The 25866-nt window shown below is 41.7% G+C and overlaps 1 long non-coding RNA gene across 1 annotated transcript in view; it reads right to left on the bottom strand.

The window, feature by feature from the left end:
- Window positions 1-214: 214 nt before the first annotated feature.
- LOC138304368 (uncharacterized) overlaps window positions 215-25866 on the bottom strand; it is a 59181-nt gene continuing 33529 nt past the window's right edge. Inside the window, exons 2-4 of the long non-coding RNA XR_011205552.1 lie at window positions 8167-8330; window positions 7497-7631; window positions 215-3158 (exon numbers count right to left, since the gene is read on the bottom strand). This is a non-coding gene — a long non-coding RNA (uncharacterized lncRNA). The remainder of the gene's footprint in view (window positions 3159-7496; window positions 7632-8166; window positions 8331-25866) is intronic.

The following is a 25866-nucleotide window of genomic DNA, read 5'->3' as shown; positions in this document are numbered from 1 at the left end:
CAAGAAAGTTGTCTACTACTTCCGCTTTACGCATGCAGCAACAGGAAGATGCACCCGGAACAGAGGACATGCCTTTCACCTGTTTTAAGTACATGCTTCAAGTGACAACAGAGCTAAAGAGATGAACAGTCACTCAGCTTTCAGTTCTCATTGGTGAGAAATGGTTGCTTTAATGGCAAGTAATGGGGAGGATCGGTTGCATTTTACTGATTGTAAACAGCCAATACTTGGTTAATTGAGTAAAGGAACAATGTAGTTAGGTATGTTTGTTGTGACGAACAGCAGTGGTGTGCAAACAGGCGACACTTGGGTAATTTTTAGCTACCCTCAGCTAAGCTCTACATGAAATAAATTGTATCACAACTTTAGAATGTTTCAGTTAACAGGCTGAACTAAAAGAAGAAAACAATATTCTATTAAAAGGCTGCTCTTCTTTTCATTAAGTGGCTGATTAGATCTCTTTCAGTGGAGGCTATTGTGCGTACTTTTGGATGAACACTGGATGCTAGTGGAAGGTAGACTGCATGTGCACATTCAGCCTATAGGGAACATAGCTTGCAGGTTCTCCTTTTTTCTGGGGCTTCAGATGCCAGACTAGTCACTTTAGTTAACAAACACAAATCTACACAAAATACTCAAATTCTGTTTCTCTTCTTGTTATTCAACAGCAGTGCACTACAGGTCTATCTTGCTCAGGTTGGGATGGGGTTGAACTGATTCTTTAATTGTAACTCAGAGGACTCTGGCCGCGACTACCTAAACAGCCAAAGGAACAAAGTTATTGACTTCAAAGGGAAACCATGATGATGATGATGATGACTCAGAAGCCTACTTGACTCTCTGCACTGGAGAGAGGTGCTTTGATTTGGGAAATGCTGCTGAGTGTGTGTGTTGGCTTGAATATGAATTGTGAAACTCCTCTATGTGGTTATGGTTGGTGGAGGGTGCTGGAGACAGACTTGTGATGCCACATGATACACGCACTCGGATAAATGTTAAGACAGTTGTGAGATTGATTACCCGGTACATGCAGCTACTTGTCAATGATTGGTTGTAAATTTCTCTCACTTCTCAGTTAAATCGATGGCACTGGAGTCTTACAATGAAATGAATGATTAGAACCGCTTGAGCTCTTGCTCTGCCTCTGAGTCTCTTCTTGGTACAACCTCATGTGGCTTATCTTCTGTCCTTCTCCCAGACTCTACAATATTGTTTCAGTTTTACAGTCCACAGGCCTTCTCTTCTCCTGCACGAAAGGTGAAAGCTTCATAACACTACTGCTTACCTTACTGGGCCGGTTCAGCCCAGCACCCAAGAGTGATGGACATTCTGAGAAGAATGAAGATATACTGCCCAATTTGGCAATAGAGTATTATTTTACTTTTAACAATCATAATTTTTAGGACTGGGTGGGTTCACTGCTCCATAATTTGTATTTTTCAAACCTAGATGAAAAAACATTTAGATATATAATAATAATAACATGGATCTCTGGGCTGATTAACTGAACTATTATACTCATCTCTTCATTTCCTTCAACAACCAATTGATGATGATGTGCTGCTCATCCCCTCTGATGAATATTGTTGTTGTGTAGTGTTTCTTTGTCACACTTTTCTCCAAATCCCCTTTCCCATACATTCATAAACTTTCTAACTCTCTTCCCCAGAGCTATGTAATTTATTGAGTTGTGACTTAATTTATACCATAACAAGATCACACACTTGGTGGGGGAGGTGTGGTTAAAGTGATACCACCTCACTGCGGGATCTTCTACTACCTGAGCAATAGCCCACACCAGCCCCACTTACCCACCCACAAACAAAAGGGATCTATATTTTAGATGTACAAGAACATAATTTATCATCATCATTCAGGCCCTGTGTTGCATAAAGGCTTAACCTTGTCCACTCCAGACTTTTAGTCCACTTTTCCTGACTCAGGGATCTTGCAACTTTAGTTTTAATTAAATTAAATGCTCCCCATTGTTCAGAAGAAGTTACTATTGCTAGTTTTAGTTTTAATATCAGGAATTCTTTGTTGTGTCATGGTAGTAGTAGTCTGGTGTCAATCTTCATAAAGCTGAGATATAAATTTAACCCACTAACTCTGTGTTTTTCTTTCACTTTAGTTGCCTGTGGAGGATACCCCTTTTAATTAATCCTACAGTTGGAGCTCACCTAGGTGGGAGTGGGACCTCACTTGTGATGCCTTCCCCGTTGGCTCACTACCACCACCAGGGGAAACCATGCAGGAAGGTGTTGGAAGATTGAGAGAGGTAGCAGCCATCACTTAATCTATTCAGGTAAGAGACCTATGGAGTGAAGTGAACTAGTTTAGTTAGCAAGTGACTAACTTCTACTACAGATAAGTAATTGTTTATCTAGGTTGTTTTAGGCAATATAAGCAATGGCGGCGTACCCACGTAATGTTCAATATAGTTACAGAGAGTAGTATGACAAGGGTATAACTAACTATATACAACTGGTATATCATACACTTTGAGAAGCAGATTAAAAAAAGCAGGTTGCACGAAAAGGCAGCAGAGTAAAGTAGAAGGCTATTTGTAGGCATTAAGTATGACAGAATAAGTTTTCCATTTACTCAACAACAAAACCCACCCTCTTCACTCACAACACACACATCCCTCTCCCCAAACAATATTGCCCTAAAAATGACCAAAGTAAACGTCGAACAAACAGTCCAAAAGTAAAACAAAGCCCATAATTGCCCCAACTGCCTTTCCCAATCCCCACCCTTTCCACCTGCCACAAAAGTCCCTCCCACAAGCCCAAAAATAAAAAAAGGGCTCAGAAGTGGGCATTTAACAAGAGGGGTCCACAGTTCTTGGTGTTGGGCCTCAAAAAGCATGCCATTCGATGTCCCAGCTGCACCAGCACGCACATCATGCCATGTTGGGACTGCGGGTCTGGGTGAGATGGGGATCAGCAGTGTTAGTGTGGGCGGCTGCTGACAGCGCTGGACATGTTGTTTGCCAGAGGATGGAGGTGCAGGAACTGGAGCCCGGTGCAGCGGCAAACCCTCAACCTCCTACTCTTCTAGTTGTTATTCAGCCTGGATGGCCTCCAACCTCTGTGGCTGCAGCTGGGCTGCTATTTCCTGCTGTGTCTGGGGTGGTGGGGGACTAACAGAAGTAGCTATATCAAGAAAGGGGAAAAAAAAATAAAAGACAAATTGTAAACAATGCTGTATGCAAACACTTGTTTTAAATTATATAGTGGCAGAGTAGCAATACGTTGCTGGTCCCCTAGGACCATTCAAATTTGATGTGATTAGAAGAGTCACAGGGCCATTTGTTATCCACACATGCCTTGCATAAAAGCACTGACTGGCTGAAAGGGATTAAGACAGAATAGCACCAGAGTAGAAAAAAAGGAATTTTTTTTCTTTTGAAAGATTTCCTAAAAAACTAAATGGTCACTTTGTTTGAAAAAAGAAAAATACGTTACCTAAAGTCAATTACCTTTCATTAATGAGTAAGGCACTATGGAGTACAAGCATTCTTGTTGTGCTAAAGTATTGGAGGCATGCTAGCTAGCACGTCAGGTACTTTGCTACTTTCTGCAATTTATAGCTGGGACAGCTGTATTGGACAACTGTCTTACTTTAAATCCAATGGCCCTGCTCTTCTCCAAATGCCTTACAATTCTACCCCGACTCCAAAGAGGCAGATGAATAATAATGATATTACCTCATATATGTCATTTATAAAATTTGGATATCCTGTCTCCCGAAAGTAGAAGGTGGGAAAAATGATGCATTACAGTACAGGGAAAGGAATGAGAAATTTAGATTTTATTTAGAACGTTTGTCAAAGAGTATCCAATCCGCAAAACACAAAATCAGGCACTTAATCACACTTTAGTCCCTGGCCTTGCCCTGCACTACAAATTATTTCCAACAAATACATTTTTGATTGGCCGTAAGGAAAGGAAACTTAACTTGCTCTACCTCATGATACTCAGAATAAATTAGAGGGATTAGGTCTAGTAGATAGGGGTTTTGTTGTAGAATAATGGGTATGAGTGAGCATCATCATGTGTCTAAACTTTGGCTTAGTCACTGTAGTTGATGAATGTCAAAACAAAATATTTAAACAGGCGTAAATCTGTTTTCGAAGCAATTAAATGTATGAATCACTTGGCCAGAAAAATGTGGCACGTGTGCCAAGAATGGATTTTTCAATTTGTTTGGTATGCCGGGAGAGAACCTAGGAAAATATAAAGGAGTGAGGTACTAGGAGATGACTGAGTGGACACTGGGAGGGAACAGAAATACACCTTGTTTTTGGTTTGCAGTGCATTGAAAACTTTGTAAATGCAGCATTAACTGAAGCAGACGCGCATTGCACAGCCAACACCATAGTGCTGAATAGAACCATGCTGCAGTAAGGTCATGAGTGGCAAAATGCCATGGGTAGGGAGGTGATGAAAGATGATGGGTGGGATACATATCTGCCTCCCTTAACAAATACAGTGAGTATGCCAGTAATATTAAATAAGCAAGCAATATGACTTACCATTGCCTGTCCCTGCCACGCTGGAACTCTCCTTCCTATCATCAAAACTGCTGGTATACTAAATGACAATGCATACAATACAACACTGGGAGGTCCACCATGACCATGGCCACTCTCTCAATTTACTGTTTGAGCATGAGCAAGCAAAAGAAAGCCTTCTCAACGAACATGCATAGAATAGCTTACTTTGGCCTACTTTTGCCAGCAATCTTCACAGTAGAATACTTAAAATCTATTCTCTTAGTTTTACAATACCGGGCCATAAGATATATAGAGGGTGGGGGACGCTTACTAACAGCAGAAGAAAGCTACAGACAAGAGTAACACAGCTACCGAACTATGAAATCTCGAAACAAGCATTGGCATAGCCCGTAGTGCTCACCTTTGGGACCTTATAAGTGTTTAACTATGTAGCACATTATCCTGGGTGCTGTGCTGCCAGGGATTCAAGAGCTATCCAGTTGCTACACACTAGATCATGCAGGGGTTAAGGGTGGATGTACGTGGGAGGGTGACTCAGGGAGGGAAACAGAGATAAAGCCCTAATAAAATGTCAGTTGTCTTGGAGAGAGAGTGTAGCATAACATTCAGAGCTGCCGACTTTGGGACTGGGAAGCTGAGTTTGAGTTTCAATCCAAGGAACAGATAATAGGATAACAAAAACAAAACACATTACACTTTTGTAGAAAGTCTACTCTGGAGCAAGCCACGCCCAGTAATGGAGTAACACAACTTTTCACTGAAAAATGTTTGATTGGTCAGTCCTAAATGTTTAACCTCAAACTAAACCCCCACCCCTTTTCCCACTCTTCAGCACATCAGGTGATGACTCCTTACTCTTTCAACACAACCTCTCACACCCCCAGAGGTACCACATCCCTGAACCAAGCCCCTCTTTCATTTCACAAAGCAAAGAATGTCTAGCTATAAAAGACAGATTCCTGAAAAAGAAAAAAACATTTGCATCTTTCTACAAGAGGAAGGGGATGATTTTGTAGAGGTGGTGGGTGCCCATGGGTGGTTGGGTTGTGTTTGGCTACACGATTGTATTTGCATCACTGTCAGGTGAGACCTCACTATAAATCCTAGCTTCTAAACAGGCACAACTTGGCAAGTGGTGCTTTTACTTCCAATGAGAAATCTAGAACTATAAATCCCAGAATACAAAGCGTGGTTCGTTAAAAGTGCACAGATGTGGGAAACAATGTAATGCTAGCCTTTATGTAATCATCATTGTTTTATTGTAAAGCGCTCTGGCACTTTTGGGTAATGGCCGCTCTATATAAAATTGCACAAAAATAAATAAATAAATGATATATCACAGATACCATAAGGCTACGTTCTTGGCAGGTGTGCGCACTTTATAGCAGAGAAGGAAACAGAAGCCCAAGCTGGTAAAACAACCACCTTCCAGGAAAAACATGACATTGCGAATAATTAAAATAAAAAAGGTGTGTAAACCACCTACTATAACATAATAAATGTGTTTTGTAGTGAAGGAAGACCAAGAAACACAAACCATTTGACCGTTTACCCTCTATGGGACTGATGAAGGAAGCTATAATTCAGAAGGGGCATCCTGCTGATAAATTCTCGACTGCTGTCTCGTGCCAAGGGCTATCGGCAAATTAGAGGGTCGTAATTCATCAGCCCATTTTCATCTCTTATGCTCTGAGGACCATCCATCCATTCATTCCTTCACGGTATCCCTCACATCGCCGAAGAAGAACACCCCTCACTTACTATGATCAGATCAGTGCATGCCGGCAGAGGCCTCACGTTTCCAGTTCTGGGCTATCAGCTAGCACCATGCACCATGGGAGCTAAAGTTTAAGTTTAATCCAATTGACTTACTTGGGTTAAAGCACCAGGTGATGCCAGAGTGCAAAAGGAAAGCAATAGACAGAACCCGGCTGGTAATGTAGTCATGCGATCACCTGCCAATCACCAAACCAACCAGAGCAGTTCCACACCCTAAAACGTCTCAGTAAATCCAAGGCCAACTAATGTCTATCTCATCCAATGTGCCATTGTTTATTGTTAAGTTCTAGTAATGAAATTTGTTTTTATTTATTTTAAATGTAAACACGGGGCGCTCAGGGAAACAAAAGGAAAGAAGAGGTTAAGGATGGGGGTATGGAGGGAGGTTGACTCAGGAAGGGAAATGGAGATAAAACCCTAAAAAATGCCAATTGCCTTGGAGAGAGGATGTAGCATAACATTCAGAGCTGCCAACTTTGGAACTGTAAAGCCAGGTTAGAGTCTTGGTGTCTGCTCTTCCCGTGCGTTAAAAAAAATATAGAAAACTTAAGTTTCAATCCAAGGAGCAGATATTAGGATAATAAAAACAAAGCACATTACTTTTGTAGAAACTCTCCTCTGGAGTAAGCAAGGCCCACTTCTGAAATAAGACAACTTCTTTGAAGTTTCAATCCAAGGAGCAGTTAATAGAAAAAGTACAATAATATGAAACATGAAGCATTGCAGAAATGGAACAGAACATGAGCAGGAAATTAACAAAACAAGCTGTGGCAGAAGTAAAAAGTAGTCCGCCGAGACTAGCTTATATGGGTGATCATGCACTGATCCATATAACTGGGTCAGTCTCCAGGGCCGAAACAAAACAGCCAAAGGCAGGACAAAAGTAAAGCATTTACTAAAGAAACCAAAGGAATTTTGAAAGACAGGCCAAGGAACGAATGAAAGTGAAGGGTGTGGTGAAAGTTCACAGAACTAGATTTCGGTATGTTGAGAAACAATGCAATGAGGCTGCCTAGGGTCAACCTAAAAAAAAGATAATGAACAGATAACAAGAATTAACAATCATTAGATATAAAGAAGAGGAGTTGAAAAAAATGAGACAGTCACATTATAAGAAAAAACAAGGAAAGAGTATTCTAAATTGGGAGAGGAAAGTTAAGTAAATAATAATAAAAATGTTAACAGGAGGACTTACTGGGGCTAACAGATCCATCAGCCGCAGAGCTGGTAGTGTAGTGGGGGCGTTACTTCCACCTGCCATTGCACTGGTGGTGGCAGTCCCGGCTTCACCCAGATCTCCCTTCTGAAGCCCTCTTGTTGTCCTTGGGTGCTAATGTAAGAAATAAAGAAGATATAAAAAATAGAATATTGGTACAGTTAGTCTCCCAAAAATATTTTGACAGGATAAGGCAGATGCAGTAACAGTGTACTTTTCTAAATCATATTGCCTATAGTGCTAGTATTAAATTGACCTATTCCCAGTTTTCTCAACCTAAGCTCTATTCCAAATTTCCTAAACCTGAACTACATTTGGAACTGCTGCTAACACATCGCAACAAATGATCTTTGCTTCTCAACTCCCTTTGATGGGCCAACTCAGTCTCCCTTTTCAATGCATAGATGCATAATACACATTACTGGGAGATTATTTGGGACTGTACGAGCTACATAAGAAAAGGCACAGAAATGCTATCTCGCTGATATTACTAGTACTACTAACTTAGTGACAAGACAGAAGAGTCTGCATGACTTCTTAAATAATCAGCACAAGTGAGCACCAACAAGTACAATTAAGTAGTGCCGAGCACCTGGCTCACTCAAATTGAATCACACAGTATTAGGAGCATTATGTAAACTTAACTTACCTGTAAGTGTGAGCACCATGCTGTTTGACAAAAATATTAGCATGGTAGAACCCAACATGGGCTGGGCTGCATCCCTTGGCAGCGCTGGCAACCAAAAGTTGTTCAGTTTACAGCTGCAGTGGTGCCACCACTCCCTCTCTCGCCGTGCTCTGCCATGGCACTGGCTAGGGAAAAAAATAGGTTCAGGAATTAATAAAAGAAGTTAGAAAAAAGTAAGGAAGCAAAGGCAAAACCAATAAAAGGTACAAAAAGTCATGGAAAAACCAAAAAGACAAAAACGTAAAGTACACAAAAACAAAGACACACAAAAACAAAGACACATATTGATAAACTAAAGGTAAATGAGTGGTGGATGAGTGCGATGGGGGAGGATTAGAAAGATGGAAAATAGATGGAAAAATCAGTCACAACACCATGCACAGAACGGAAAGCAGGTAAAACAAAAAAGTGCACTCATGTGACCTCGTAGTGCCGCTTGCACTCATTTTTCGGGTGGAACACGCTACTGGAACAAAAAAGCTTCACGAATGGGCATCTGAGCATTAATTCTGCCCGTTTGCAGAGTTCTGTGGAATCTCTCCAGATTTATTGGAATTCCATATACCAAAATGCTGTGAGCTCCACCCAGGCTTAATACCAATAATGAGTGAACTAACAATTCAGGATATACACGATACTACTACATTGTTATCTATTTCTAACTGTGAAGAAGACCCAGTGACTATGACAAAACTGCTCTATGATGTGAAGTGTGTACAAACCTTAGTATAGGAAGTGTGCCTAAATTGAAATCTAAGTGGGCACCACAAGTGGCCAGTGGCAATATTATTGATCTTTTCTACAAATTCTTCATTTTGGATTTAGATAATTGGAAAGATAAATCACAGGTCCCACATAGAAGCCAATATGGGGATAATCTCACTAAGCATGAGTGTTTAGCCTTATAACAAATACAGAACAACAAGGATTTGAGTATTAGAGAAGAAGACAAAGGAGGTAACATGGTCATTATGAATAAGGTGGACAAGGACAATGAGATTTATGCCCAACTGAGTGATGTGACATGTTACCTCAAGCTATTTTCCAATCTGATCATGAGACTCACCAAGAAAATCAAAGATAAACTAAAGGAATGACATGATTTACAGTTACTTAATAATGATGAATACAATTACTTACTAACTGATCACCCTAGATACCCATGCCTGTATGCAGTCCCTACGATTCACAAGTATCCAAAGTCTCCACTTGGGAGACCTGTTATTTCCGGTGTTAGGTGTCCGACTAAAAGATTGTCAGAATTTGTGGATGTTTTTTTACAACCCTTTGTGACTAACCTACCATCAAATATTTGGGACACTAAATGTATCCTTTATATGTTAAGTGATGCCATACGAGAACCTGGAATGATGTTAGTAACCATGCATGTGGTATCTTTATATACCAATATTACACATGATTTTGATATTAAGACTCTGACACACTGACTTAACATGACACTTAACACAGATATGCTACTCACCATGACTAAATTGATCTTCAAAAAAACTGGCACCCTGTTTAATGGGAATGGTACGGACAGTTATGCTGTACTGCGATGGGTTCCAGGTTTGCTCTGTCTAATGCCAACTTATTTATGGGTTGGTTTGAGGTGGAGAAGATCTGGGGACCGGGCAGTCCTACATGGAGAAATTACATCCATTCCTGGGGAAGATTCATAGATGATTGCCTGATAATGTTGAGACAGTTTTTTGAATACATGTATTCCAACACCAGGATATACACTTTTGAATACAGTTATGAACACATTGTAGTATTAGGTGTTGAATTATATATCCACAAAAGTCTAATATGTAGTTGAATGTACAGGAAAACTACATCATGTAATGCTGTACTCCATGCTACTTGCTCACACCCTAAGACAAATTAATGTCATCCCATATGGTTAGAGCACAGCATAACTGTAGTGAGGAAAAGGTATTCCTTGAAATATTACATGATATTGAATACAGATTCCTAAGGAGTGCTATGCCAAAGATGTGGTTATGATGGCTAACAAAAAAAGCATGTCAACTACAATGTACCTCCACGTTGACCAATAAGAAACAGGGGGAAAGTTGTAAAGAAAAAATGGTGACGTTTGTTACTAACTATGACACAGAATCAATGAAATTGTACAACAACCTTAAAAAACACTTCCATCTCTTAACATCAGATATGACACCCCACCTAAGTGTCACTTTTTGCAAAGGAAAAACACATGGCAACAGAATTAGTCTTTGTTACCCTACACCCAGGATACAGAATTTGTGGATGTCTGACATGAACAGATGTTTTTTTAAATGCAAACATTGTACAATGTGTAGGTAGGCAGTGGATAAAACAAACAAATTCTGTTCTGACAACATAGGTGAGTATGTCATTAACACTCATATTGATTGTGGAACTTGATACATGGTCTATGTGATTATTTACCAATCTAATAAGGTATATGTAAGGAGTAAACTCCGGTCACTAAGAGAATGTATCACTGAACACTTCAGAGCACTGAAACAAAATGATCTGAATTACCCCACAGTCACTAATGTGTTGGAATGTGGAACTCAAAATGCCTACTCTAAGTGTAGGTTTTATGGTATTGATCACATTGCTAGTGATGTCAGAGGGGGAAATCGAGAATTAAAATTGAGACGGTGTGAGACAACATGGATCATGAAACTGAAAGCTGTGGATCAGGGGTTAAATATTGATCACCAATTGCACTATTTCCTGGGCAATTAATGACATGCATGATCTGAATGTATACATATATATTGATGTTGCTAGAGGTGAACTTATTTTGATCTGCTGTATCTGTAGTCTGTGTCCATAACATTGGGCTTTTACAGGTATCTAATTTCTGAGATTTGTTATTGAATTGGCTGGTTGGTCTGTTTGTGCTGCCATTGAAATATAGCAAGAGTTGATACATAGGGACTCAACCCTGGCAGGCTTAGTTGGGGTTAAATATATAAGTGGCAGAATGGGTAACACCTGAGTTCCCTTGGAAGGAATAGTCTCAGAAGCATTTGACCTTAGGTACATGTCAACGGTTTAGATAGCTGCTTTAGATTTTAGCACTGTAAATACCCATGGCAATTACTTATTATTTATTACAAATTATTTAAACTAACAAGTTGATGGACATGTAGTTTTTTAATACAACAATAGGTTTACAATTTGAATTACTATGTGTTAATACCAGTATATCCAAGATGACTGTTGCGCTACAAGACTAGAAGATAGGGATTTCTAATGCTGTGCATGATTTAAGGGTGATCCAATATGGCGCTGGACCTCCACACCAGTATAATACGAGCTAGGATTGCTATCCTTTTGTTCTGATATATAGTAAGTCTGGGATATCAAGGGTTATATTGAGTTGTTATAAAGTCTATGAGGGATCAACTTATCAGTCATTGGTCCTTTTAAATGGATATGTGAATTGTTCAGTGTTCATTTTAACACATTCTGAGAGGGCCAATGTGTTACCTGTCAAGAGGATAAGGCTTTCAATTGTCACATGCTATATAAAGGAGTTCCAATACAGAACTGGATAATCACACCAGAATAATATGAGGATTGATTTGATACACTGTAAGTTTTGGGTTAGTGACTGGCCAGATTGCATTGTTTGAAATAGTTTTACATTTTGCCTTATAATTTATCATTTTCTAAATGTATATTTAGAATTCGGATAAGTTTATTTGACTTTTCAGCAATTTTCATAATTTAAAAATTGTGATGTATCAATTTAACACACGTGAGGCTTATGTAATATTTGAAAGAAGACATGCTTTACTGCAAGACATTATATGTGAATCTTTTAGTATTTCATACACGTGTCATAGGTTGAGTTGTTTTGGAGTACTCACGGGGTGCTTATGTAATACTTGTGAAATCTGGATTGTATATTATTTATCTGATATGGTGGATGGAGGTTGAATCCATTTTATGTCTATCTTTAGATAAATAGGGCTGGTAGGGATTACTCGCCCCTTTACCATTGAGTTATTTGATTTCTGGAAGACTGAGAGAACCTAGCAAGGAATTCTCAAAGCTTTTAAAGATTTTTCTTTTTGATATTAGGGTCACGTGTCAATCACTAGGGGTCTGGTTACATTGGCTGGAACAGATTGGGCATGTATTTTGAATTTTGTCACCTTGCATCATGTACTTTCACAAGTGTCCTTTGTCTTACATGATATCAGTTTGTTTATTCAATTTTCATGCTTATAGTTTTTTTTTGTATTTCATTATATAAAATTTAATGGATTTGGTATTGAACGATACACAATGCCATTTGAACCTATTGTTGGTGGGTGATGGCACCAACATTACATGGTCTTAGCAATCATCTGATCTGCAACATATTTATTTGTAGCCTTGATGAAGCAGGAGGCTTATGTGCCACTACGACGAAAGATGTGTTGGCTGTTTTTTTTAAATGTGTCCTTTTGTGTGAACTGATGTAAAGAAATATGGACTAAAAGAAGTACTTGTGGATCCAATAAAGAGACAAGAAAAAAAAACTTAAATTTGAACATTTCTAATTTGTAGTTATTTCGAGTGCTCAGGATAATCTTGTATACTGTTGAAACACTGTTGGTGGTGTTAAGAATGAGTGATGGCCAAACCTAAATCTTTGAGCACTGAGTTTCTGTGTGATACACTCATAAATATTTACTGATACAATAGGGAGGGTGCCCGTTTGCCTAGCCACCATACTTTTGGGAATTACAAGAAATAAGTTACTTGCCTGCAACTGTAGTTCTCCAGTACTGGTATCTTTCATAGATTCACATGTGACCAACCCTCCTCCCCATAGAGGCTCCCCTTATTTTCTAATATTCTCATATCTCACTTGTTCTTGAAACTGTGAGGGCGTGAAGCCTCTTTGGAGAGTGTGCTAGAGGGTGCTGTTGTCTGATTGGTTGTTAATAAATGATGTGTATAAATTATTGAAGTGAATGTTTCTAGCCATTATAGGCTATATGTATCAATATGTATTTCTTTCTAATTGCACCCTGGGACTCCCAATTCGAATGTAGGGAATGATTCAAGCATGTGAATCTATGAAAAATACCAGTACTGGAGAACGATAGTTACAGGTTAGTAACTGATTTTCTTTTGTCCCATGGCATTAATCTCGGCAGGCATGTAACTTAGGGTAACCAGTCGCCAGCCCACAGGGGGCTTGCCCACGTAGGTCGTCCCATCCTCTTAATGGATCGCAAGGTTTTAGACGAGAAGTCAATTGTCAGTCTTGTAGCTGAAAAAAGTGAGTCGGTATTTTAGCTCTGTATAATTGCGCAAATACTCCATACTTCTCAACCACTCAAACTTAAAGCCAGACCATGGAATAATCACTGTCCATTTAAACCAGTCATTGATAGGGAGCATGTGGGCTTCCCAACAGAAGAGGCATATCTCTGCCATTCCCAGCCCCAGTAATCTTCCAGCCTCTGCATGATCAGTATGCCCAGCTATTGAAATGGACTGGATGATTGTCAGAGGGCCAGAGTCATGGGCAGGACCAATTTATCACTCATTGCCGATGGGGTCAGTACCGATTCAGACAAGTTAACATTGAGGCCTGAAGCTTTCCCATAGACCATCAACATCTGAAAGATTCAGGGATTTGACAGGTGTGTGCGCTTCAGATATAGTAGCACATTGTTCGCATAAAGACAAACCTGGGCCTCCATTTCCCCACCCCAGTCTATGGCCAATATTTGGGCATCTTTTCAGATCCATGCTGCAAGTGGTTAATTCATCAGGGCAAATAGAAGTATGGACATTGGGGAACCCTATTGTGTCCCCCATTCAATTGGGAAGGAGTGGGACATCTGCTCTGAGCAGATTCATTTCATGCAGTACCTGAAACATGAAGGGCCAGGACACAGAATCAAATGCCTTCTCAAAGTCTAAGGTTAACAAAGCTGCCAGTCTTGGAGAGTGTTGAATAGAATTGATGGGCCATGTACTGTTGTCTAATGCTGCACCTGGTGCTGCGTGTTGGCATTAAAACCATTTTGTTTTGGGTGGACCAGAGTACGGATCTCCCTGCTTGACGTACAGTCCAGGACTTTAGCCAGTATTTTCACCTCTGTATTGTTAATGGAGATGGGGTGATAAGAGGTACAATCCATGGGATCTCTCCCTGCGTTAGGGACAACTACTATTGTTGCCCCTTCAATGGTCTAGGGGCCACTCTCCCATTTGGATGGTTTCTTCATTGAGGGCCTCCAAAGCTTTAACCAGTAAGCTGGTGAATCTCTTACAGAGGGGAAGCCATTTGGACCAGGAGTTTTCCCAAGTGGCATGGCACTGATCGCTGTATGTATCTCTGCATCCAATAGGGGCATATCTAGGGTGCCTCTATCCTCCCGTTGTAATATTGCAACAGGGAGGTCTTTACTTAAAAGGTTTTCACGTTCCACCATGTGGTGGGGAGCACTTTGTCTAACCCACCATAGTAATCTGCAAATATTTCACCAATGTTAGTGAACGGAGTCACCGCTGTGCCTAAGGGATCAGGATTCTCCACACTGTGTTCCAGATCACAATGTGCTAAGCAGTAAAGTTCTTTGCTATATCCCATATCATATAGGCGGTGTTGAGAGGAGACCCAGTGCCTCTTGTCCTGCTCCTATAATTTCTCTTTCAGGGCCAGTCTGACTGCCTCTGTGCGACTGAGAGCCTCCTTCCCACCTTTTGTGGTGTAGTGTTGCTTTGAGGCTCAATAGTTCTGCGCTCTGTTCAATAATATATCTTTTCTTGAACCTGCAGTAACTGGCAGTAGAAGAGGTAATGTGCCCTCGAACTGTTGCCTTCATCTTCTCTAAATGTATTCTGGACGAAGGGTGGAAGCAGCATTAAGGGTTAAAAAGTCCTCAATGCCCTCCTGAATTTGGTCTACGAAGTGGTCATCAGTCAGTCTGTATGAATTCAATTACAGTTGGCGGATTCAGCTTCTGGGAAAACCCCTTAATGTCACTTCCACGGGAGAGTGGTCAAAGAGGCACTGGGGGAGAATGTCCAAGGATTGGATCATCAGACAGTTGACCACAGGGAAAAGAAAGGAGTCTAACCTTGAATGTGAGCTGTTTGCACCAGAGTAATAAGTGTGTTCCTGGGTTTTGGGATCAAATACTCTCCATACATCTGAAAGCCCCAGTGAGGAAGCTCAAATGGGTAGAGGGGTAGGGTGGACTCGGCTGCCCAGTGCTCAGAAATCTATTTTTGGATTCATAATTGCATTAAAACCCCCTCCTACGACCAGTTTGCCCACAGGGAGCTCTAGGATCAGGCTGGATTGTGTTGTCAATGTATTGTTGATCAGTGTCTGCAGCACGTAAATGCCCACAAAACACCAGGTGACATCCTCCAACAGGCCCAGCACTCCCATGTAGAACCCTAGGGGATCGGTGTATGTATTAGTGACTGAAAGGGAATGTGTGATGTAGCAAAACTGCTACCCCTCGAGAGCCTGAAGTGACTTCTGCCTGGTTCACCCTGGAGAAGCCGTGTTGTCCTAAGAACCCACATTTAGTACCCAACAAATGGGTTTCCTGAATTAGTATGAATTGGAGGCTAAACTTTTAATCTTGTTATTCAGTCTGTTAACGTTTCAAGAAATGATTTTGAAATCAACTGAAATATATATGTTAAATCAGAGTTGTGCTGCAAAATGGGCACCTCACCCTGTGGGTTATGGACTGACACTGCTTTTAACTGGTTAAAACTAAAACTCCCCCACACTATTCGCCCCACTGACTAACCCCATACTTCCTAACTCGAAGCATCTGTCACCCCAAAGCACAACTAAGTGACTTCCCTCTGGTCCTAAGCGTGGCCAGTTAAGCTACTTATGTGGATGTAGGTTTGTGCAGTCCAGTGGCCTTGCCATTTACTTTGGTGACCCACACTTCAGGGCTGCTGACTCCCACCTCCTCCCCCATTCTAATCCCACTACAGCTTTCAGAACCCCTGCCATCACCCTTACCACAGGTCCCATCATCACCACTGGATTCGGGACATCCGGACTCCATGTCTCCTCTGCGTTTATGATGCTTTGACCGGAGTCTTCGTTGTTGTTTGCTCCTAAGAGAGGAGCAGCCTTGAAGCCTTCCCATGTTTACATGAATTGGCTCTCCGCTTCCATCCACTCCCATTCAGGTGTCTCAAAAACTTGTGTTGTCCCCTGATGTATGTCTCAGTTTTGCAGGGTGCAATAATGATTATTGTAGTTGCAGGGCTCTCATCTTTAGCTTTCCTTCCATAACAAACCTATAGTTTTGCTGACTTCTGGCTGCGTGGTCTGGAAAAAGTAGGATTTTGAGGCACTACAGACCACCTCCTTCCTCCCCCATGATTCCTAAACTAATGAGTCCCTGTCAGTATAATTTATAAGAGGTATTATCATAGGGCAGGGCCTGGGCACCAGGGCCCGGTGTGTACGCGACAGCACAAAGCAGCAGTTGACTGTCTTTGGGGCACCCAGGATGTAATCAAGCCTTTCAGGAATGTCTCTGGATGTGGGCACTTCCTGGCCCTCGAGTAGCCCCAAGATTGAATGTTTTGGTGCGAGCTGACCTTGGCACCCTCTGCTCGTAGTTCTAGCCGTGCTGTGGTTGGCTTCAATTTTGTATAATCAGTGTTTTTTGTAAAATATTTGTTGGGGGTTTTTGAAAGGTAGCAGTAATCTAAATGGGCACGGAAATGTACCCATAATAGGCAAATAAACACAAACATCACAGAAGTGTTCATTCCAGGCACAGCAGATTTCATATTTCAATATTATTAACGTGGGAGCAAGTAGTTATGTGAGAGTTTTAGGTTGTGACAGTCATTAGAAATAGACCAGACATCAGACCTGTCTGTGTGGAGACTCGACTTCCTCATCAGCAATGTCAAGGTGATGGAATTCACTCCAGCGGCCCCAGATCCTATGGAACATACGCTGGTATCCCCTAGTTTTGTAAGTGACCTTCTCTGCTGCCATATAGAGGTCCAGCCCCTTTCTCCATTCCAGTATATTTGGCAGATCCAGGGCTCCCCAGTGATTTGCCACATCTCTCTTTGCTACCACTAGACCCAGATTACAAAAAAGTAGCTTTTTCTGCGGGATGTCAACATCATTAGGTATACTCAACAGTGCATTTTTGGGATGATCGGGGAGTGCTGCCCCCTCAACCCTACCCAACTCCTTTATTACTCTCTCCCAGTAGGCGTGTATGATTGGACAGGTCCACAGGGCATGGAAAAAGTCTCCTTGTCCCCCTGCACCTCAGGCACTCTGGGGACACTGTCCTCCCGATTCAGTGAAGTCTCACATGGTCAAAGTAGATCTGATGTAGAATTTTAAGTTGAATGAGTTTTAATCTGGATTTGATTCCCACTTCTTTCAGGTGCATTATGGCTGGCTCTCAATCAAGGTCGCCCAATTCCCACTTAGTTCCCAGGTTTTTTAAGGGTATCAGGTGCATTGTTATGATCGGTTTTGTATACCGCAGAACCTGTCTTTTCCATCTGTTCCCCCAGCCAGACCCTACCCTCTAGTGGTGCATATTCCGAAGGTCCAGGTGTATACCCTCAGCTCTCCATGCATGCTGTAGTTGCAAGTATTTGAAGTTCTGCGAGTCATGGAGATAAAAGTTTTGTTTTCTATGAGGTCATCCACTTTGGAAATACCAATTAAACTCCAGGTTTTAAAGCCACTGAGTTTCCCCAGTTCCTTGAAGTACATCCCCACCCATATTGGGGTATCCCGTGGGACCCTAGCTGTACACCCAATTAATTTGTTCATTACCCTCAAAGACTCAGTCATAAATTATTTTATTTGGCTTAAACCTTGAAAGTATAAAAACAATAAAATGCGCAAAGTTCATCATAAAAATCCTATACATAAACCGTTGATTATACAAAATTCATTAAGAGGGAAATTCCCTTGTTACATAATACATTCACATGCATAATTCATAATTCATTCTAATTCTTATTATCAGACTATACTTGCCTGATTCATTAAATTGTTTCATCCTTCTGCCAATTTAATGTCCTAATGATTCTTTAAAATACTACATGCTAACCAAATTATCCCACATACAATTCGAATGGGAATCCGATCCTTACAGTGACATAAAGTGCAATTTCCGATTTAAAGTGCTCTACATTTTGCCTCCAGCCTCTTTAATATATGGCAAATTTTCCATATTACCATGACCCACTACAATTTAAAAAACATTTTTTTTAAACAATCTATTTGTGCCATTTCGAACTCTTTGTTCGCCTTTACTCCCTACATTATACTTAGCACGATAAGTTCAGTTAAAACCCCTCTTAATCCTATTAGAAATTGGCCTAGCGCACAAGTTACATTTAAAAATCCCATGTCTATTAGTAGCCTAAGCGCTTGATCCCGATTAATAATATTATATTCCTTAAAAACTGTTTTTAAAAACTTCTTACGCACCTCTAAAAACCAATAACAGTCCAGAAGTAGGTGTTGCATGCTGAATTTCTGTTGAAAGCCACATGTGCATAAGCCCTGGGTATCCCTGAGCAATGATTTTGCTTTAGGGTCCATATAGCCTGGATTCAGTCCAATTCGAAATTTTAACACTGCGTCCCTTACTCTTGAGTTAGGTAGAGCCTCAAAATAAGGAAAAGTTTTCGGGTTCCCCCATCCATCTACCATAGCCTGAGTTGAGATTTTACACTCTAAATACTTCAGATCTATTTCTCTTGCCCTTTCCTTCACTATTGTTCGTACATTTTGTTTTGGGATCTGTGCACCGCACCACTGATTACCTGGTAAGCCCAGGAGAACACAGATCTTCTCTAACTGTCCTCTCACTTGTAGCGCCCAATACAATTCGCTTGTTATTTCTTTTTTACACAAGCTCTCGATCTTACAGATCCCCTCGTCTCGAACGCTTAACCAAAACCTCAGTGCTGCTTGCAGTCCCTGGTAAGTCCAAGCCGTCATTTGACATTCTACTCTTATAGCTTGTAGCATACTCGACGGAGGTAACAATAGCATACGCTTTACACAAAAACTTTCTTCTATCTCCCAATTTAATTTTCCAGAGAGTGTTAGGACTTCCACCCCATATTGAAACTGGGGACGCACCATGGCATTGAAAGCAGAGATAACTGGCTAGAGGGAAGGTCCCCCATATTTGCTACTAAATTGTTTCAACCCCCGGACCGATGATGAAGCTTTATTTTTTAAGGCTTCAATATGATCTTTCCCCTCCTAGCCGGTAAGCAAAATCACTCTTCACTTTCCCTATGGACTTAATTTTAGTTTTTTCTAAATTTACTACCACTTTTTTCCTTTGGCAATAAGAGTGGAACACCTCTAATTTCCTTTGTAAACCTAATTCCGTCATATCCATTATCACTAAGTCATCAGCATATAATAGGCAAGAAACATGTACATCATCCATTTTTGGGCATTGGCCTTTAACCTCCTGCAGCAACCCGGGCAGGTCTGACAGAAATAATGTAAATAATATTGGTGCCAACACACAACCTTGGCGCAAACCGTTATTTATAGAGATCTTTTTTGACAATGAGCCACTCGTGTCTAAAATTACTTGGGCCCAATTTTGTGAGTGCAGGCCCTGAAGGAGATATAATAAATCCAAATCAATCCCTAACTGTCTTAACATGTCCCATAACAATTTCCTATCTACCAAATCAAATGCGGCACGAAAATCCCCAAAACAACAGAACAGATTTCCTCGCACTTCCATTGATGTTTTTGCCAAAGAACACAAACTAAAGCAGTGGTCAATAGTCGAATGCCCTTCCTTAAATCCGCCTTATTCTACAGGTATCAAATCCTTTTCCTCTGCCCATTCTTTAATTAACCCCAGCAATATCTTTGTGAATACCTTTTTACCTACTTCTAATACGCTTATCAGCCGATAGTTTTTTGGTTGTATTGGGTCCTCCTTTTTATAAATCGGTCTTATCATGGCACCCTTCCAATTCTCTGGGAAACGGTCCTAATCAAGAATTTTACAAAACATATCATTGAAAAATGTAGTCCACCAATCATTTTATTTTTATTATTAAAGCTGGGAGATTGTCTGGGCCAGCCGCTTTGGTTAGTTTAAGTGCTACTTTGGTATCTTTTATTTTTTTGTGGGGCAAAAGCTAGTCTCATATTCTCCTCCATCTTCCTGATGACACCATATCCTTCCTCTATATCAATGCCATCATATACAGTAGACAAATATGTATACCAATCCTCTTCTCCAACCAAGCACCGCATAGTTTCTGTTACTTTCCCGTCCCTTACCAACTGCCAGAAGCCCCTAATATTCGTGTTCTCATCTCTTTGATCATTGTGTCCCAATTCGTACCGATATATTCCTGTTTCTTTTGTCTTATGTTTGTTTTATAACACTCTTTTGCCTGACAGAGCTGTACTTCTGTGTCAATAGTGTTTTTTTTCCTAAATTCCCTTTCTAATTTTCGCATCTTTTGCTTTTTGCACCTACATTCCCAATTAAACCATACTTTACTATTATTTATCTTATGTGGTTCACCCTTCGTCCTTTCCACTTGCGTTTTTTTTTATTGGGTTTTTAGGCAGTCAACCATTAACACAATGCCCCTATTATAACCTTTAAAGATATCTCTTGGGTCTTCCTCCACTGTAAGATTTGGATAATTGACTATCAATTCATTAAGTGCTTCAAGACTACTTTCTGTGAGGTGGGTCGTTATTCTACGAGAGTACTCAACTAACGCTATTAATGCCTTTTCTCTCTGATTTTTATCGGTTGACGGAATTGTTAATCGAAGTGGCCAGTGATCGCTACCCTCTATATGCTCTACTTCAAAGTCCTGCACTTCTCCAAAAGACCAAGCATTTACAAAAGCATAATCAACGGGGCAAATCTGGTTGCCTATTCGAAAGGTCTATTTTGCCGGGCGATCCTTGTTCAAACATCCATTTAGATAGAACATACCTAGAGATCCTAAGGTTCTTACTAAGGACAGGTCATGCACGGAACATTTTATATATGGGAAGATGCTATTTGGAATTTGTGCAACAACCAGTAGCTCCCTATACAATTTGTCAATACTATTGGGATCAAGTTTGTGGTTAAAATCTCCCAACATTAGGGTCAAGTATCCTGATTTACCAATACTTAATAATTCCCTCAAAGACACAAATACCATTTGAGTTGTGTGGGGGAGCAGACTTGTCCCCTTCGCTCCATATAAGTAGTGCTGAAAGGGATATCTTTGAAACTGGGTCCGTTTGAGTGCATAGGTGGGATGGTCCTCTTAGGCCTGTCTCCAGTCATTTACGACAATGAGGTGGGATGCCCAGTAATAGGCTCAAACATCTGGGGGTGCAATACCCCCATTAAATTGGTTTAATTGCAGTGTTTTAAGGGCTATCCTAGGACAACAATCACCAAATTCTTGAGTTCTTCATCTATCACAAAGAACTCCTCAGGGATTTTATAGTACGTATTCTGGAATGCATACATGTAATTCAAGACTATGACCTTCTTGAACATGGCCCTCTTCCCAGTAGGGTGAGGGGTAGTTTCTTCCCATGTTCTGCGTCCATCCGGAAAACTGCCTGTACTTTGTGAAAGTTCCGCTCTAGAGCCCTATCTTGATTAAGTGTTACATATATCCCCAGATATTGGAAACCCTCATGGTCAATGTGCAGTATCCCGGGGAAAGCTAAGGGATCTAGGTGGCCACCAGTGGGGAAAAGAACCGATCTGTCCCAGTTTATGGTGTACCCCAAGTGGACTCGGAATGTCGCAAGAACCGACACGTCTGGCCATGTAAAGTTTAGGAGAATATCATCCGCAAATAGCAAAATCTTTTCTTCATCAATTGGTGAGCTGGGGGCATGGAAACCTAAAATGTCTGGATAATCTGGGAATAGCAAGGTCAGTGGTTTCAACACTAAAGAAAAGAGTAGGGGTGACCAGGGGCAACCCAGCCTGGTCCCTCTCTATATAGGAATGTTTGCAGAGAAGACCCCATTCACACCTGCTATGGCCAGTGAGGTGTGATACAAGGGCTTTACTCATTTAAAAAAGTGGTGGCCAAATTTCTGTAGATTCAGCATCATAAAAGGCAAATGGACTGAATCAAATGCCTTTTCTGCATCTAATGAGATAAAGACATGCAGGTCAGGGCGTGTTTGAGTCTCCTCTTACCAGTTCTGGAGTCTGCGTAAGTAATACCTAGTTGATCTCCCGTGCATGAAGCCACATTGGCTTCTGTGTATAAGTGGGTTATAACCTTGGAAAGCCGCATAGCCAATATCGTGGATAGGATCTTAGTTTCTATATTCAATAATGAGATGGGGCAGTACGATCCACATTTAGAGGCCAGTGTCCCAGCTTTTGGTATAACCACTGTCATGGCCTTGCACAGGTCTAAGGGAAGTATCTCTACTTACCTGGCCTTCAGATACATATTGAGGAGATGTGGGGCTAGTTCTGTTGCGTTTCTCTTGAGGAACTCTGTCGGATATCGTTAGGCCTGGGTATTTTACCTGGATTCAGTTTAGCTATAGCTGCCTGCACTTCAACCTTACTGTCATAAAAATGCACCCTTCCTCACCCTCAACATGGTGCACCCATCTTGCTTCTACCTCTTGGCGGGCCAACCACGCCAGGAGTTTCCCCACCATGTCTCTGGTATCATAGAAGACGGTGTTGTGTAGCCAGGAACTGATTATGTGCTTCATTGTGTATCAGGACTTCATATTCTGCTTGCATGGCCTCTATCCTTCTCTGTGTAAAGGGGTTTGGGGAATTGACATTTGTCAATTGCTCCTGCTTCAGCTGGGATTCTAAGGCTTCCACCTCTCTCACTGCTTTCTATTTCTTTAAAGCTATGATATTTTGAGCTTGGTCCCGCATTACTATTTATAACAGTTTTATACGCCTCCTATAGGGTCATTGCCAATGCCACTGAATCTTTATTTTCAGAGAAAAAGAACTTGGTTTCCAAGTGGAGCTCCTGTGCTACTGTCTCATCGCTTAGTTCCCATGCATTCAATTTCAAACCCAGCCCATTTCCTTGGGGTCTCCGACCCAGGGTGATCCAGAGGGGGACATGGTCAGACAAGACCCAAGCTAAATATTCCACCCTTGGGATTGCCCCTTTCACATCTGACGGGGTAAATACATATTCCAACCGGTATGACACTTTATGCATACCCGGATAGTAAGAGTAATCCTTAGTTGTTGGGTGGTGATTACCCCACAGGTGAATGAGTCCTGGTGTCTTAGCAAACTGGGCCAAACGTGTCTCCCTGGTGGTATGTGGGGTGGACCCAGACCTAGCCATCTCAATAGACATGACATCATTAAAGTCTCCTCCTACATAATGGTGATTATTCTGTTTCCAATAATATACTCATTAACCTTATCAAGTGTGGTTTGCTGAAGCGGCGGGGGAGCGTAGACTCAGATGAGTGTAACATCTACTCGGCCCCATAAGCCTTGTACTGCTGCACAAGTCCCATTGCGATCTAACTATGATCTCTGTAGAATAAAGGGGGTAGACCTCCGGACCAGGATCGACACCTCCGATACCCAGAAGTGAATCCTACGTGAGCTAATACAGTATTTGCGCACCCCACCTGGCTAGGAAGTGGCACTGGGTCCCCCTCAAATGAGTCTCCTGTAGTAACACAACATCTGGTTTGTGGCGTTTAAAGTAGGATGGGACAAGTCCTCTCTTGATCTTATTACCTAAGCTGTTAAAGTTCCATGTGAGTATGGAACAGTCCTGTGGGTCAGGCACAGTGGCTTTCGTCTTGTCTGTCCTATAGAGCAGAGTAGTCTCTCAGCTCCACATAACTTGTATTGCCCCTGGTCTACAGTTTCACAGAAAATCCACCCCAACAACAACTCAAACAAAACAGTTCCCACCTTCCTCCCATCTCCCACTCGCAGACATGCACTCGTCAGGCATGAGTCAATATCTCTCCAAATCAGGCCCAAGAGGTCTGTAGCTCACCCCACCCTTACCCCATGAAATAGAATATCAACAAGTAATATTAATTCACACTACTGGTCTCATACACACTCTTCACCCTACCACAAATCTCAGCTAGAAGGCAAACTAGTCCCCCCTAGCCACCACTCACTCCACTCACTACTCACACTCCACACTCAGGTACCCCTCACTCCTACAGTGATTGGTTCAGATACCCTAAACACACCATCAATCAAACGTACAGAATGCAACAGGGGAAAGGACGAACAAGGGGATTAGGAAGGTGCCCACAGAAGTCGTATGAACATTCTAGCTGTGTCCTCCCCTCCCCAACCAGTGGGCCTCTTTACACTCCCCGATGTCTAGGGAACATCATTGTACCCCATCAGGCTCTTAAACCAAAGGATAACTCTTAAAGTTTACGTTACTCAGAATAGTTCAGATCTATTGTTCGGCAGAAGTTTATTCAGAGTATCCTCTCGCTCTCCCTCAGGCGGCAAGAGGGACAAGTTCTCCAGATCCTTGTTCCCATGTTGTAATTTCTCCTGTCTCACTATCACACTGTCAGAATCAGAAGAATGTGGCGCTGGTGAGTCTCCTCCATCTGTTCTCCCTCGCTATCTGGTTCTGACCCTTTGTGGCCTATTCCAGTGCTTGTGTTTCAATGTCCAGAGTTTGGGTCTAGCCCCTGGTTCCGGGCACTCTGGCCTCCATAAGGATACCTACGAGGGATGGAGCATCAATCTTTCCTCAATCCATGTCCAGGCCTTCTCTGTGGTGTCAAAAAGTGTACCTTGTTGAGGAAAATTACATTAAGCTTAGTAGGAAAGAGTAGCATATATTTGAGTCACATTGCCTGGAGCTTGACTTTGACAGTATCAAAGAAGCATTGTTGCTTTTGCATTTCTCTTGAATAATAAGGGACCAACATGATGATGGAGAAGAAATATTTAAGTGTCCCAAGTTATCTTGCTTCTCTCAGGACATGAAAGTATAGCAACCACGCAATTATTGCCCTTGGGGGAGCTCACCATATTGGCCTGGTGGCCAGCGCTCTATGGGTGCATTTGATGATGAAGCAGGTAGAAAAGTTACTGATGGTAAAGGTGCCTCGAAGCCAACGTTGCAGAAAGGCATGCATGTCAGTGCCCTCCACCTCCCCTGGGAAGCCTAAGTATCAGAGAATATTGTGCCTGGTACAGTTTTCTGCATCATCCACCCTCCATAGCAGATCCTTAGTAAGCGCTTTCACAATGACACTGTCCTCAACATACAAGAGATCTTGCCTCAGGAGGGAGACTTCTGTGCCGACCTCACAAATTTAAGTTTCTAACATCAACCTGTACTGGTGGACAGCTGCCAGAAGTTCCTTGTCATCCGAGTGGGCATCGTCTGCCCCTTCCATAGGTGGGTCCAACTGTTTGGTATACTTGTCTTTCTTTCCTTGGCGGGTCTGCTTCTGTTCCTTATCTTTTGCCATTCCTGTACAGACGGAGATGGGGGGGTTGCCAATGCACACCTGTCAGCTGCCATTGCCCCACATACTTATCTGTCTCTCATTTGAGTGTTGGATGCTTCACACTAACCACTTCGCCGGTGGCTGGCACTTGTGCCCTCTGTCTTGTCAGTGGCAACAGTTCTTGTGGTCAAGTC

This window comes from Pleurodeles waltl, chromosome 7 (assembly GCF_031143425.1).
Source record: "Pleurodeles waltl isolate 20211129_DDA chromosome 7, aPleWal1.hap1.20221129, whole genome shotgun sequence".
Taxonomy (NCBI): domain Eukaryota; kingdom Metazoa; phylum Chordata; class Amphibia; order Caudata; family Salamandridae; genus Pleurodeles; species Pleurodeles waltl.
Note: the sequence above shows the minus strand (reverse complement) of the source record. Positions and strands in the feature narration are given on the sequence as shown.